Source organism: Rousettus aegyptiacus, unplaced genomic scaffold, assembly GCF_014176215.1.
Source record: "Rousettus aegyptiacus isolate mRouAeg1 unplaced genomic scaffold, mRouAeg1.p scaffold_m13_p_4, whole genome shotgun sequence".
Classification (NCBI taxonomy): domain Eukaryota; kingdom Metazoa; phylum Chordata; class Mammalia; order Chiroptera; family Pteropodidae; genus Rousettus; species Rousettus aegyptiacus.
Genome location: NW_023416307.1, coordinates 3308424 through 3324343, shown reverse-complemented (window position 1 = coordinate 3324343; position 15920 = coordinate 3308424). Strand labels below are relative to the sequence as shown.

Here is a 15920-nt window from a genome sequence, read left to right as displayed (position 1 = left end):
TCCGATCGTGAAGGAACTTGGTGACACACTAACAAGTGGGAATGTCATCCCCCAAGTCATGAGGAGTCCTTTAGGTTTTTAGCGGGCAACGATGTGATGCCGAATTTGAGAAAGACACTCCTGAAGGAGAAAGGAGAAGGGAGGCTGGCAGCGGGCTAGTTGTCTGTCGTTCTTCTCTGTTCTGTTTGGACTTTTAAGCCATGAACTTGAATTATTTTTATTTGAAAAATAAACAGTGATTATCTGGGCAATGAGAATATCTCTTCTTGTTGTCTTGTTCTTTGTACCCTTCATGTTGCAGATTTAAAAATAAAACATAAAAAATAATTTTTACTTTTATTTATTTTTCCCAGCTCTATTGAGATGTAATTGACATGCAGCACGGTATAAGCTTAAGGTGTACAGCATAATGATTTGGCTCGGTTATGTTGTGAAATGATTACCACATCAGCTTAATTAACATCCACCACCCCATATAGATTCAAAAAAATGAAAAAGGAAAAAGGAAAATAAATAAACGGTTTTTTTTTTTTTCTCGTGTTGAGAAAAAAAGCTTAGGATTTACTCTTAACGTTCGTGTGTATTGTACAGCGGCGTTAACTGCAGCTCTCACTGACACGACTTCCCCAACGTGTCTTTACCTTACGACTGGAGGTCTGTACCTTTTGCCCACCTTCATCCAATTCTCCCTCCCCCGCTCCAGCCAATTTTTGCTTTTAAAATTCTCAAAGTAAATTCAGATGTGGGAAGGGACAGACAGGACACGTTTGCTGTCCTTCGTAAATGAACGTTTTGGCTCTTTGACGCTCCCCCTAAGCTGTTACCAGTGCATGCAGGTAGAAGGCTGTTATTTTTGCGTTTGGGACACAGATGTTAACAGAGTCGGCCACACAGAGGTCCTGCCTAAACCTCTGTCCAACGAGAATGCCCAAATCTATTGTTTCTCAAACTGGATATACCTGGGGTGAGCTGCAAGAACACCGGTTTGAGAAGCATGGCTGTCATAGTACAAACTAGCTGCATGGTAATCAGTAACATCACTGTTACCTCTTCAGGGGATTTTTCTTCTTCCAGCTTTGCTGACTGCAACAACCTTCTCTCAGGTATTAGAGAAATTCCACCCATTTTAAGATCAGAAGAAAACATTTCCCTGTTTCTACACAAATCACTGGGCAGTTTCCCTTAAAGTTTTATGATTGCTAAAAACCTCAGATAGAACTGGAGAAAATTGGAAGAAAATGGCAGGAGCTCATCATTCATTTAAAAATACAAAACAGAAAATGGCATTTACGGCATGCCAGATATGGTGCTAGTGATACACAGATGAAAATATAGGCTCCTTGCCCTAAAAGCACTTACAGTTGAGAAACGAGCATGTAAATATGATATAATAAAGTAATACCACTGCGATGACCACATAAATATCTTTTGAATTGAAACAAAATAGGAAATATGTTGAAGACAGTAGCAGTAAATGCGCATATCAATACATGCTGTGGGCATATTAAATGAGGTCCGGTGTACACCTACATTAAAGAGCCAGGAAAATAAGCAAAAATTCTCAAGAACCGTTGAGCTAATGAACCATGGAAGTAAGCGATCTTTGTAGATTTCCGTTTCTCCTACCTAATTTTAAATTCCATGTACTTAATTGTTTTTCACAGTTTTATTAGGGCATTTTCCTCCAACCTGTTAATTTCAAGGAAGCTACTGTATATGTATGAATCAACACATTAAAGTTTATTTTTCCAAGTCTTACCCAAATGTTGCAAAATACTATTTCAAGATATTCCAAAACAGTACGAAATAGACACTTTAATAATTTTACATTTTCTATTTAAACTTTATCTGGCCATCACAAAAAAAGAAAATATTAAAGCTAATTAATTCATGAAATAATATTGGTAAACATTCTTACATGATAGGAAAAGTAATAAATATGGTCTTCTTTTTGAAAAATGGCACCATTATATCCACATCTTGGCACAAAACAACCTTGTAAGCAACGTTATGATGCCAGGAGACTGGCAGCTCAGCTCTTGGTCCAGGGAATAGAAGCTGGGAGGGTGAGGGCGGTGAGGCTGAGAGCACGGAAGAAGCCTGGGCTAGACCCACTTGGGAGATGACTAAGAATGGAGCTGGTCACAGATAAGCTGGGGTGATGGACGCCTGAGGCTGATATACACTAGCCTAATAACACCGTGTAGTCTCCCAGTTCTCCTTCTTCTTCTTCTTCTTTTTAGTAAACAAAAAAAGAAGTCAATAAAAAGACATTTCTCCTACTCCCCTTCTGAGCTTAGGATATACACAGGCCAGGCACGAATAGCCAATAAAAATATATAAAAAAAGAAGACATTAAATGGTCAAAGAAATGTAAATTAAAACAAGAGTGTCATACTCACAAGTTTTAGGAGTGCAGATTGGTGAAATCATTTCTGAGGGATAGTTCGGCAATGTGAATCAAGCTCTTTAAGGATTCATGCTTTTATCCTAAGGAAATTACCGGACAGGTGTATAAAATGCATATGTGCTATGTTTATGCAGCTATTCATAACAAAAACAGGAAAACTTCTTTTGAAAACAGAGGAGCAGTTGAATGAATTATGGCTCATTCAACCGATGGAATACTTGTTGCTGTTAAAATGCTTATCTAAACTTCACAAAATGTATCCATAACATAATTGTAAGTAAATAAGACATAAAACTTATCTATATGTGTTGGGTGTGTGTGCATTCACGTCTCCTAAGAAAGTCTGGGAGGATATATGCCAATCTGAAGATATTAATAAGATTTATCTCTGGGCGATATCTATGAGTAATCTTTACCTCTTTGTTTTTCCATATTGTAAAAGTCTTTCTAATGGCCACATGCTTCTTCCTATTTTTTGTTTTTGGATCTCAGGTGTAGAGAATTGAGTATTAACTTTTTGGTTCATAGTACACTATCCTCATCAGTTTAAATAAAGCCTCTCTCTTGCTTCATTTCTTTTTAATCTCTTTAATACACATGAATCGCTTTTAAAATCAGAACTAACAATAACTCTTGTTCAAGGGGAGTAATTAAGGACCTCCGCTCAGAACTCTGTAAGAGGAGCAGGGCTGTCAGAGTCTGGCCATGCCACTGTCCAAGGTCTAATTGCAAATTGCTCACCTTCTCACGTGGTGTAAGGGGTAGTCGCAGGACTATTGGTTAGTTTGTATGTCTTTGGAATGCTTGGGTTATAACTCCCAGCGGGGTTCCAGTTCCTGAACTTTTGAGCTTAATAGAGTGCACCCCCAAGAGTGGTCATTAAGAGATGTGGAACCAAACAAAACACTTGGCATCTTGGCTTGGATCTATGTATTAGTTTGTGAGGGCTGCCATAACTAGGTACCATAAACCGGGTGGCTTAAACAACAAGAAATTTACTGTCTGATAGCTCTGAAGGCTAGATGTCCAAAACCAAGGGGTCGGGGAGGTTGGTTCCCTCTGAGGGCTATGAGGAAGCATCTCTTCCATCCTCTCTCCCAGCTTCTGCCAGCCGCAGGTATTCTGTAGCTTGTAAGTGGCATTCTCCCTGTGTCTTCACATCGTCTTTCCTGTGTTTACGTCTATCTCTGTCCAAATTTTCCCTTTTTATGAGGATTAAGACTCACTTTACTGACCACTTCCTGATTACTTCTGTAAAGACTTGCTCTCCAAATAACCTTGGATCATCTCGGTGTGGTGGAAATAGGCTTTATAATCACAGCTGGGTTTGAATCTTGTTCACCACCTATTGGTGGTGTGATCTGGAGAAGGTTATTTACTTAGGACTTGTTTTCTTAGCTGTATAATGGGGATGTAATGCTGCTGTGAGGATTAGAGAAAACCTAGAATGTACTGCATAAGTGGAGGCTGTTACTATCCATGAGTCTGGTGGGGGTCTTTGCTTTTAGAGGTTAACTTCTGTGAGTAGATACACGTCAGTGGATGCGATGAGATTCCCAGATGACAGCAAGGATTTAATCGCTGAATCTGGTCGACAGCAAACTATCTGTACCAGAGTCCTTCCTGCCTCCACGTGTTCACTTGTTTGGAGCATAATTTACAGGTTACTTTTTAAGTGAAGCCCATATAAAACGACTTTATGGAATTTCAACCTGGAGATGACAGTGACAGTTCATTGATCGATGTCGTGTAAGGCTGTCACATGGGGGGGGGGTGGAGTTGGCCAGGTGTCCTAGAGAAAGAAGGATGCAGCCTTCAGTATATGAAGACCAGCAATGCCTTCTACTACTGCATGATTCTATAAGCTCAAGATTTTGCCTCACCCTTATAATCTTCTAGATTGATTTGCCTGAAGACAAGGGCATATTTCTTGAGACATGGCATTTTCTTTCCAGGTTACTTAGAAGATTAATTATGCAAATTTCAATTATTACCAGCAATGAAAATTTGACTCAGATTTAGCTTAGTGTTAAAGGTTGCCAACGTTCAGGTGTTTCCGATAGAAGTGAAGCCGGTGACAGGTGACCGCTGAATGGGGTGGGGGTGGGGAGCAGGGAGAAGAGGAGCAAAACGGAGGAAGGAGTTGGTTGTATAGGTGGAAGTATGAGTTTGGGAGGAATTAAGGTTCTCACATCAATAGAAACACTCTTGGCCACTTCCTTCAAAACAATCCAGTTGAATGTGGACTTTAATTACATTAGCAGGGCAATTTTGAAAAAGTTGGCAATCCAAAAGAACTTATGACTGTCACGACAACTTCTCATACCACGGAGAATCACACTAAAGTAAGCTATTTGCCTGAGCACTTTCTGTCTAATTTGCTTTAGGTGTAGTCTCATTTCTTCTAGGGCCTGTGCTAATTCCGGCAGTTGCCTTAGTGTATCGATGTTCTAATTACTGAAGAAGCGAAACATTTGGAAACCGTTTACGGCAAGTGTCTTTCCTTGAGTCACATAGGATAGAGACCAGTATTTATTACAGGATTGTTTTTCTTTACGCCTAAGATTTTATCTGTTGGTACTGTACCTGTTAACAGTTTAGAAAATATTGGTACGAACACTATCATATGACGGCAAAGTCAAGCTTAGAAAGCAATCAATAAATCAGTGACTCGGTGTAAAATAACATCTATATTATCTTTTTTGACATTTATTAAGTGCCATTTTAATAGGTTGGTACAAAATATAATTTTTAGCCAGTGGCTGTCGACTGATTACAAAGTAGCCAGTACAGCATAGCTACTAGCATAGCTAGATTTTTAATGCCTGAGTAGCACACCTAGCAACATTTATGCAGAAAGGGGCAGATATAATAGAACTTAACGAAAGGCAGAATATTAATAAAGAATTATGGGCTAATTCATAATCTGGAAACTGAGATGGTGCACGAAAAAGAAAACAGGGTATTGGGCGACAAGGATACAGTAACAGCTGGAGGATTAATTTAAGGAGCATTCCGATGGAGAAGGTGGCGCCCAGAAAGGTGGGTAGGGGTTTGAAATAGGTGGGAAAGCCTGGGAGAGCGTGCACAGCCTAAAAAAGTTTTTATGATGGCTCCGTCCATAATTTCTGAACGTTGGCATCGGTCGCTTCATAAAGCGAGCGGCATGATTTAATCAAGGTGGCAGCCGCAGGGGCATCCCGGATTCGGGCGCAGCGTCCGGAATTCCTGAGATGTCTGAAACGCGGAGGCGGCCTCTTCCCCACCCCCCGCCGCGGCCTCCGTGGGCATTTTCCGGCGAGGGGGGCCCGCGAGCCCTTCCGAGAGCAGCCTAAACGCGCGGATGGGCGCCCCCGGCGCGCCCCCGGGGGCCTGAGGTGAGAGCCCCCGGCCGGGCGCGCGGGGGTGGGCTTCCCGGGGCCCCGCGCGGCCGCACGGCCCGGCCCCCTCCCCCCGGCGCGGGCGGGGCTGCGGGCGCGCGACGCGGAAGCGCGGGGCTCCGGGGGCGGCGGCGCAGAGGCCGCGCGCGCTCCCTGGGCCGCAGTCGGCGCGGGCGCGGGGCGCGGCCGGGCGGCAGGGGAGGCGGCGGGCGCTCGCGTACTGGCCGGGCCGCCGCCTCGCCCCCCCACTTCGCCTACCCCTTCCCCTTCCCTCCCTCCGCTCGGCTATCCCCCTCCCCTCCCCTCCCCCGAGCGAATCACGCGCCCTCCTCTGACACTCGTAGCGGGCCCGAGCTCCGAATTTATCCTTCACGTGACCTGAGGGGGTTGGGTGGTTGGTTGGGGACGGAGGGGGAGAGGGAACAGGAGGGAACGGAATCTGCTGTTGCCTGAGCAACAGGCCCCGCCCACCGGCTTGGGCCGGGGGGCGGGAGGAGGACGTCAGCACGTCAGCCGGGGTTTTGCGTTTTGATTGACAGTTGCTATAGCGACCGGGTCGGTCCGTCGCCATTTTGTTGGTTGGTTTTTTTTTAAACCCTTTCGCTTCCCGCCCGAATAATAATAAAAAGCCCCATTGGAGTGAGGCGGGGGTGGCGGCGGCAAGAGCGGCGGGGGGATCCGGGGAGACTGCTGCCATCGCTGCTGCTGATCGCGGCTCAGGTCGGGCTCAGGGAGCGGACACCCCGAGCGGGGGGTGCGGGCGCCGCCGCCGCCGCCGCTTCTGCTGCTGCTGTTCCTGCTGCTGCTGTTGGTGCCGCTGCCGCCGCCGGCGAGCGGGCGGGACCGGTGTGAGTGTGAGAGTGTGTGTGTGAGTGAGCGTGTGCGAGGGCGAGCGAGTGTGCGTGCGTGCGTGTGTGAGTGTGAGTGTCTGTCTGTCTGTGCGGGGACTCGGGGGCGGGCGGTTCGGGCTCTCCTGGCGGAGGAGCCGCCGCCGCCGCCGCCGCTGCCGCCGCTCGGGCCCCGGCGCTTCTCGCTGCGCAGGTTTGGAGCGCGCGCCATTTTGTGAGATTTACAAAATCCTCCTCGGGAAGAAGCCGCCGGGAGCGGCTGCGACTCGGCGCCCGGCCTCGCCGCCGCCGCCCTCCACGCCGGGCCGGGCCGCTCGGCCTCGCCGCCGGGAGTCGGGGTCCGGGGACTGCGGTATTTGCCGGGGAGGGGGCCGTCGCCTCCCCGGCCCCGGGCGCCGCTGGAACCGCGAGCCGGACAGAGACTGAGCAGGCTGCGGCTCGGCCGCGGAGCCGGGAGCGCCGGGGGCGGAGAGAGGCGGCCGGGGCGGCGCTGGCTGCGGAGGCCGCGGCGGGAGCGCAGCGGCGGGAGCCCGAGGCAGAGACTCACCGGAGGGAGCGGCGCGAGCGCCCCGCCATCGTCCCGGTGAGTGTCCGGCCCGGCCGCGGCCCCGCCCGGCCCGGCGCCCGGCTCCCCCCGCGGCCTGCAGCCGGGCCCGCGCCGAGGCCGGCCGGGCGGAGGGAGGGACCTGCCATTTTAGGAGGAGGCGCCGCGGCCCGGGGCTGGCCGCCGGGGGAGGGAGCCCGCCCGGCCCGGTCCCGGAGGGGAGGCGGGTGCGAGCGGAGGGAAAGTTGCGGAGGGTGGGAGCAGGGGCCGCGGCCTCCCGGGAGCCGGGGCCTGGGGGCCGGAGGAAGCGCCAGACCTTCACTGGCCGCCCGGGCGAAGGGGAGGAGGTTGTCTTCCTCCTCCTCCTCTTCCTCCTCATCCTCTTCCCCAGCTCCTCCCTCGTCCCTCCTCTCGGTCCCCTCCAGTGTGGGAACCGCCGGGGTTCTCCGCAAGGACAATGCACGGGTTAAGAAAATGGGGCTGGCTGCTGGGCGAGGCGCCGGGGAGGGTCGGGAGCCCGGTCCCTCCGCGGCCCTTCGGGGTGTGTGCCCGAGCCAGGGCGCTCGGCGTGCTCTGAAGTTGTGCCCTGAGTGCAAGTGATCCCGGCCACTCGAGATGGAGTGATGACCTGTTTAGCGGCGGGAGGAATTGGGGGCTGAGAATTCGTAAATCCTAATTGATACCTGGGAATGGCAGCTAAACTTCACAAGTCTATTTGGAGACACCTATTCTCGCCTAGATCCACCCAAACTGCTGAATATCTTAACACTTAGCGAGAGACCGACACTTCCTTAGTCTGAAATAGTTAAAAATGGCAAAATTAGTGAGTGATGGACTCAGACCATTTGGCTGTGCCTTTCATCCAAGCCCAGGTAATGTGAATCTTGTAATCTACGTGTCTCGCCTGAATGCCAGCACCACTGGGTTCTTGAATCCTGCCCAAGTAGTCAGAAAAAATACACCTTAAAACATTGTTTTCACACTGATTTAAAAATTAGGACGAAGAGTGCCACACGTTCTTCTCAGGGACTTATATTTGTTAACTTGCTTATCCTACCGGTGGGAACTGTTACCACCCATTTCACAGATGAGGAAACTGAGCCGTGACTCATCCAAGGTCACACAGCTGGGACTCCAGGAGCCAAGAGTGTAGCTAGCCAGCTCTTAATCACTAGGTTATAATTCATTATTACAATTAGTGGCAAATTTAAGAGCGATCTGTGTGTAATGACTCAGGGTTCTAACCTAGAGATTGTGTCCATGTATAGTGTTTAGCATGGAATTAACTTTGTGGTTTGTTGAAGTGAGTAGGAAAGACTGAGATGAAGCCATGTTAATGAACCTTGTCATCTTCCTGCTCTCCCCTAAGAAAACTATGTAGACAATTTTTGAATGGAAATAATTAAAATATATTTGGTGCGTTTTTTTTCTTCACACCTAGTTTTAATCATAGGCATCTTTTAAGTATTGATGAGTCATAAAGTTTTGTGTATAAGTTATGTTGTCATTTTTTATCTTTGAGTACTTAGATTTTCTCAGTGACCTCTTATACTATATATACAAAGGGTTTAAGAATAGATATGTTTACTACTTTGATTTTGAGGTGTTTAATAATTCAGTGGAATTACCTTTAGCTTTTGTTTTCTTAAATTTCTCCTATGTTAATTTAGTTACTTCAAGAGAATATTTTCGGATAGACTATAAATGTGAGAATGGAACTAAAATTTCATAGTGCTGATTTTAATCCGAAGTTTCCTGAAAAAAGTTTACTTGATTCTAGTTAAGATTTTTGACGTGCGTATTACTTAGCACTTAAAATACCCCAGTGCTTTTGGAGGATTTGTCTTGGAATAGTGGTGGTGTTTATGGTGGCTGTCCAAATTCATTTAGATTTCAAACCTTGCCAGAAAGTTAAGGACTCCTGTCAATGTCTACAGCAAGGTCTAGTGTAAAACAGTATAAAAAGTTCATAAGACACATAAGCTTAGAAATTAATTATTTTGGAAGGAAGGATCACCCTTGTGTTTGTAAGGTGAGGTTATACGTGTTTAAAAAAGATTTTAGATTTGAAGGAATAGACTTGAATGAATTATTGGTAGGAGTGGGAGATGGACTCTGATCTAGTGAGATTTTTTTTTACTGTTAGGAATTTAGGTATAATATTGTTTCTGAAACGATTTTAGAGTAATTTTGGTGGGACCTAATTAGAAACTTAATACACACAAAATTACTGTGTTTTGGGGATTCAGTAATTAACAAGTTAGTCCAGTCTTTTAGGGGTACTAATTTTCAAAATAAATGAAAATATTCCATTTTAATGCAAAGTCCTGTTTGGGAGTGTGGATAGTAAAAAAAGACCGTTGGTTAGAATTTTTTCCCCTTCTAGAATATTGTCCAATGTCAGCCCCCTAGTTTTATATATGGAGAGAAACTGTGTTTATGACTTAAAGTTACGGGAGTGGGGAGTGGTAAATGTAGCAACTAGTATTTAAAGAATTTATATAGGTTTTTATAATGTTATGAATATTGCAAAAGCCAAATTCATGATAACTTGTTATAACACGCGATATAGATGACCTTTGACATGCATTTTGTTTTGAAACTGTACAAAGAAGATGCTAATTTGTAATTGAATTTTAGGTTCTACTTGAAAACAATTTTCAAAGAAATAAATAGTTTAGAAATTAAGTCTGCCCAGGGATGTTTCACATGCACACTTATTGTTGGCAAGTGTCTAGTTATGGGAAGAAAATTTGGATAGAAGTAACTTCGTTGAGTGAGAAGGGAATTTACCTTACATATGACATTAAATATCAGATTCATAGAATAGAAGGAGGTGGCTTACTTTGTGACTTGGTATTTGTGAAAAGGTGTGTGTCAGTTTTTCTTTGCTTTAGCATTAGCTTTTCTCTTATTTTCAAAGAACTTTCACATTTCCTGCAACCCCCCCCCCACGCACACACCTCAAAGCAATCCCTTTTTTATCCCCCAAGAAAAAACTTTAACTATTTGAACCCAGGAAAAACCAAAAACTTCCAAAAAGCGTCTTTATAAAGAACTTGTCTCTTTTCCCCCCCAATTTAATTAGTCATATAATTTTGTTATATTCCTTATCAGTAACTTAAACTGCGAGTTAAGAACATGTGTTCAGTGTTTGGTGTTTTACCTCCAGATACTTGTGTATATTTCTTTTTTAGAAGTAAAGATTTTACTTGAAACTATCAAATGTGAAAGTTGATAATAACAAAGTTTGCTCTGTCAAAGTGAATTCTGAGACTTGTATAAGAATACTTTATACATAGCGGTTGTGCTGGTTAAAAGACTTCTTACCATACATTGTTTTGCCTTTCTAGGCAGTGTTTCGATAGTCAGAGAAATTTTGGTAATTGATAACCCAAGGATGGCCAATTTGGGATTAAATTTTTTGGGTGGTTAAAATTTATTTTTAAATACTTGGAAAATAAGTTTTTTTATACTACCTAAAGTGTTTCTTCATTTGACCCCAAACGAAGACATATTTTGAAATCTTGCCTTACGTCAGTGCTTATAATGTTAAACTAGAGCTGTAAAGTTTACCATTGGTTATGTGAAAATGAAACGTTGACTTCATAGAACTAAAATAATTAATTTAAAGTTCATACTAGGTAATTAAAGACAAGTCTTGTTTCCTAACCTCGAGGCTACAGGCAGCCTTAGTTCCATTTTTTTGTTATATGAACACAAAATGATGTGGAAATAAGTGCATTGAATAAACCAGCTAAATGGTTTGTAAAATTTATGCTTTTGCTTTGACGTTCTACTTCTAGAGATGTATAACAAGTTAAAATTCTTTATCGGTGTGATAGTAACATAACAGTACAGTGAACATCTAAAATGTGGTTCCTTATGGGTATACTTTTTGCTAATACAGAACCATTTTGGTATCTTGGCAATTGATTGTTCTACCAGAGCTATGTATCCTCTTTCCTAGAAGGCGATTTTTTTTTTTTTTAGAAGGTGATTTCTAATAGTTTGTATTAATATTACTAAAGTTTTGACAAGGTATGTAAGTTTTTGGTTGACGGACATGTGGATATATATGCATATAATGTATATAATGCATACTAGTTTAAAATGTATCTTTACTTTTGATGAATTGTTTGAGTTTTATCTCCCCATAATTGAAATGCTTTTTACATTGATTGTGTGTTTGGGGGGGATTAGTGAAGTGGTTTAATATGGAATGAAACTAGTTTTTAGCAATGTCTTTATTTTAGGTAACATTCCTGTTCTTAAATAACTCCATGATTTTTCTAGGTATGTTTAAAATATCCAGTGACAAGAGTTATTATTATTATTTTTTTTTTGGCTTATTTTATGGATAGTTGTTGCTAAAGTTGGTTTCTTAGCACATGCGTTTGGGTAAAAAGATGCTCAAACTGTGACATCTATCCAGAATCTCCTTGATAACGAGTTACTGATAGCAATGGAGGCAGCATGGGAGCGTGGAGAGGGTACCAGCCTGGAGACGGTGCCTGGCAGAGGCTCTAGAGTCAGGCAGGCCTGAAATCTCAACAGGACCTGCCTTTCCCTGGCAGTGTGAACTTTAGCACAGTGATTTCCCTAAGCATCAGTTTCTTCAGCTGTATAGCGAGGTCAGTAGTACTTACCACAGGCTTCTTGTGACGATTGAGATAATGCACATAAATTTCTCGCCTCCTTCTTCCCCTTCTCCCTCCCTTCCCCTTCTTCCTTCATGCTCATCCTTATGGTCTCAGCATTAATGTTACTTCTTCAGAGGCCTTCCCCAAACCCCCAGTCTAGGTAAGGTTCCTTGGTCATGCATTTTCACAAAACTCTGCTTTTTTCCCACAGCCTTTATTACAAATAATTATGTAATTGTTCATACATACATATATACATATATCCATATAATGTCTGTTTCTCACTCCATTAGATTGTAAGGTGCATTTGGACAGGGATAATTCTTTCTTGGTCACACCTGTAACTAATGCCTGGCATGTAGCAGAGTTGTGAAATGTATGTAGACACAGGATGATTCAACGAGGAACCTGTATGCCGAATCCTGAGTACGACTCCGTGGTCGTATGCTCTTGGGCAAAGTAGCTTCTCTGGGTTTCAGCGTCCTGTATGCCAAATGTGCATAGCACCAGCGGTCCTGCCCAGGATTTCGAGAATGTGAAATGAGATACTGAAATGAGGTGCTTTGCAGAAGTGTAAAATGCCATATAAATATGAGTTGGTACAGTAGCAATCATTTCAGTAGTGGGGTTACCCAATAATTTATAATTAGAGTTTCAGGTTTACTGAGTTGATAAGTAGCTATTAATATTTTTTATAAATTTTAATTTTCTGCATGCATTAGTTAGCAAACAAGATTGTGCCTATGTTCTGACTAAATACAGTGGCTTAAATAGGCTGATTTCTCTCTCACATGAGTGTAAGTAGTCTGAGGCTGGCATGGTTCCATGGTGCAGGGGACCTTGGTTCTTTCTCGTGCTTGAGGAGACATTCTTTTTTGTGTAGTACAAGATGACTCCCCACCACACCCACAGTCCAGGAGCAGGATGTGGGGAAGGCACAGCCCCTCCCTTTAAAGGCAGACCTGGAAGTTGTGTACATGACTTCACTTTACACTTGTTGGTCAGAACTTAGGTGGCCCCATTTAGCTGCAGAGGAGGCTGGGATATGTGGTCTTTGGGAGTTGTCTGGTTGAAAATCTGTTTCTACTGAAGGAGAACGGGGAATTATGAAACATTGCCGGTCACACTTTCAAACATTTTGGAAGAAATAACAAATAAGCTTTGAAATGACAACTTACTGCACAAATTAATAAGTTCCATTTTCCATATTTGGTCATGAGTCTTTTGAACTATGGTGTACATATGCAGTATATACACATATAGTCAGATTAGGAAAAACATGTCTTTTTAAAGAATTTTGGGTCTGATAGCACAGTATTTTACAGAGTATTTTCTGACAGAAACATGGTTCTTGATTGCTGTGACTGTACTGTATGTAAACAGTATTTGGGATCTAAGCTTCTGGATTTTGTTTAGTTGTTCCTCAGCCATACTTAACGTGTTCCTGCCCGTATCTTCAGCAAACAAAACTAGACCAACACTTGCGTTTTGTCAGGTTTTCAGTAAATGTTTGAGTTGCTGGAGTAGCAAAGAGAATGGTGGCTGTGATGTTTAAAAATACATTAACTACTATCTTCCTCTTTAATTTCTGTGGATTTGGGGAAAAAAGAGGAAGGTCTGGGATTCCTTTGAACTTACAGAGTGTTGTTAGATCCCGTAGGGACCTGAGGAACCGATGGTTCTCAGGCTTCTGGAGAACGCGTCTAGCGTGTGGGACTCCCCAGCTCGTACGCTCCTCTCTGTCGGCTTGGGGTGAGGCTCTGGTATCTGCCTTCATGACTAGGATTCCGGGTAATCCTGGGGCTGCAGAACATTTCGAGAACCGTTGATATAGTTCATTTTTCTCATTTTAGAGAAGGAAATGGGTGCAAAGAAACTAAATGACTACCTAGTCGGAAAAGCAGGTCTGGGGCTGGCATATGTTTTCCTGACTTCTGGTTCTTTGTAAAAGGAGGGACAGAGGATGGAGGGCCAAGGGCATCGGGATTTTAAAGGGGTGCCTGTCATTGTCTAGTCTGTTGCTTTTTACGTGTGAGCTCACCGGTAGTGAATGGTTGGCTCAGTTACGAGCACCTTAGAAAAATAGTCCGAGTTAGTCAAGTGAATATTTAAAGGCGAGAAGTCGAGGTTTTAAATAAGGTATTAATAGTGTCAGCGCTTCGGTGGGTGTGGTAGTGTATCCTACAGCGTTAGGGTAGAAGGTAAGTGCTTCCTTGGCATGTTTAGAAGGAACAAAGGTAGGTCTTGTCTCCAAATTATTACTTCCTTTTTCATCTAGTTTGTTTGCAATTCTCACTGTGAATTCTTTTTTTTTTTTTTTTTTAGATGAAGGTGAGAGTTAGATTCCCTAATTTAAAATGGAAATACTCCCAGAGGAATAGCATTTATTGGTTATCAGGTTAACTTTATTTTTATCGGTTAGCTGGCTGTCATTGTTAAAAATTGGAGATGATCACCTGCACTAATGAGAGGTCGTTCTTGGAAAGGGGGAAGAGTAGGGCACTTGTGCCCTTGCCTGAGGAAAATGAAGGGCGGGTTTGAGAAATGCCAGCTATCATATAGTCCTGCAAAGGTTCACAGAGGCTCCTCTGGTGGCCAGAGGTTGGTAGCGTTAGACTGGCACTTGACCTCCTATCACAGAGAGTGCTGGTAACAGGACTGGATAATTTCTGAGGCTGCACTGGGCTTGAGCGAGGAAGTACTGGAGGGGGAGGAGCGTTTCTCGGCTGCTCGGGGCTCTGTCCAGCAGTCCTGCAATGTAGCAAACATAGGAGGTATTGTGATCACCTGGGAAAGTTCAGTTTTTAAAGACCAACTAGTAATATAGACTCATAGTTTAAAAAAAGATCAGGCCATGTAGAATGGTGTCAAATTGTTGCTCCTCTCTCATGCTCCATAAATAATATCTGTTCAGTTTTTTTCTATCAGAATTGTCCTATACATATACATGTACAATTATGTTGTACATAAATTTTTATAAATATAAATTTTTAATTATATTAAAAATTCAGTATTCATGGGTGTGTTAAAAAACTGTCAGTGTAGTGTGACCTCTATTTTTTTAAAGTGCAAGACACTGGGGACATGGGGTGTGCGTGTGTGTACATACACAGTGTCTGTGCACGTAAAAGCAAGTGGGATCATGCCAAACACGCAGTTTTGCAACTTAAGCTTCTTGCTCTTAGAAATATTTCCATATCCACTGATGGAGTCCCCCCCCACCCCACCCCCCCGCCGCCGTGGTTGGGAAATGTACCATGTTATGGACGTACCATAATTTAGTCTCCATTAAAGAGGATTTGAATTGTTTTCATATTTTCGCTATTTTAAACAGTGTTGCGGTGTACGTTCTTGCACACATAACTGTGTTCTGTGAGTGTTAGCTGTAGGGTAATCTACAAGGGAAATTGCTGGTTCGCCAGGTATATATGCACACTGAACGTTTTGCAAAATTGTCTTCCAAAAAAGCAGCACCAGTTTATACTTCATCAGCAGTGTCTGAGAGAGTGCATGGTTTCCCAGATTTCACCAGCACTGGCGTTATCAAAATTCTAAACCTTGGTCAATTTCATAGGTAAACGATGGTGTCTAGTTATTTGGATTTTCATTTCATGTGGTACCAGAAGTCTTATACTTTAAATAATAAAGACATTTATTCTTTATCATATATAGTTAAAAAGATTTTCTGGTTTTTCTATTAAATGAAAAACTTATGTGTTGATAAATTGTAAATGCTCGTAATTGTAAATGCTTTGATAGGTTGTAAAAGGGGTTTCTTCCTCTTCAATTAAGTAAACTTTTGACTGCCCTCTGTGTAAGATACGTGCATTATGGTGGTAGAAGCTTTGACTACAAAAGTGAATAAGATTTCATTGACTCTGCTGTTAGTGTTGACACAGTTGTGTGTGTAAGTCAGTGTTAGCACAGGGGGGACCTTGGATGCTAACAGTTAGAGGTACTGACATAGAAAAGACTAAGAACATGGGGAGTAAGACAATTCTGAGAATTCGAGCATTGCTTTGTGGTGGAGGTGGGGCTGGATCTTGGTCGGGAAGAATGGTTAAGCTTTTTACAGTAGAACCTGGGGGACCGACA

At 43.5% G+C, this 15920-nt stretch overlaps 1 protein-coding gene across 6 annotated transcripts in view; it reads left to right on the top strand.

Moving 5' to 3' along the window:
- The first annotated feature begins 5768 nt into the window (after positions 1 to 5768).
- The window catches only part of DYRK1A (dual specificity tyrosine phosphorylation regulated kinase 1A), a 131848-nt gene continuing 121696 nt past the window's right edge, over positions 5769 to 15920 (top strand). Inside the window, exon 1 of one of the 6 annotated variants that reach the window (XM_016123314.2) lies at positions 5769 to 5787. The gene's annotated coding sequence lies outside the window, so the exon portion shown is untranslated. Of the gene's footprint in view, positions 5788 to 6224; positions 7222 to 15920 lie in introns of those variants that run through there. The other 5 variants (XM_016123318.2, XM_016123312.2, XM_016123321.2 and 2 more) reach the window with 5 other exon arrangements.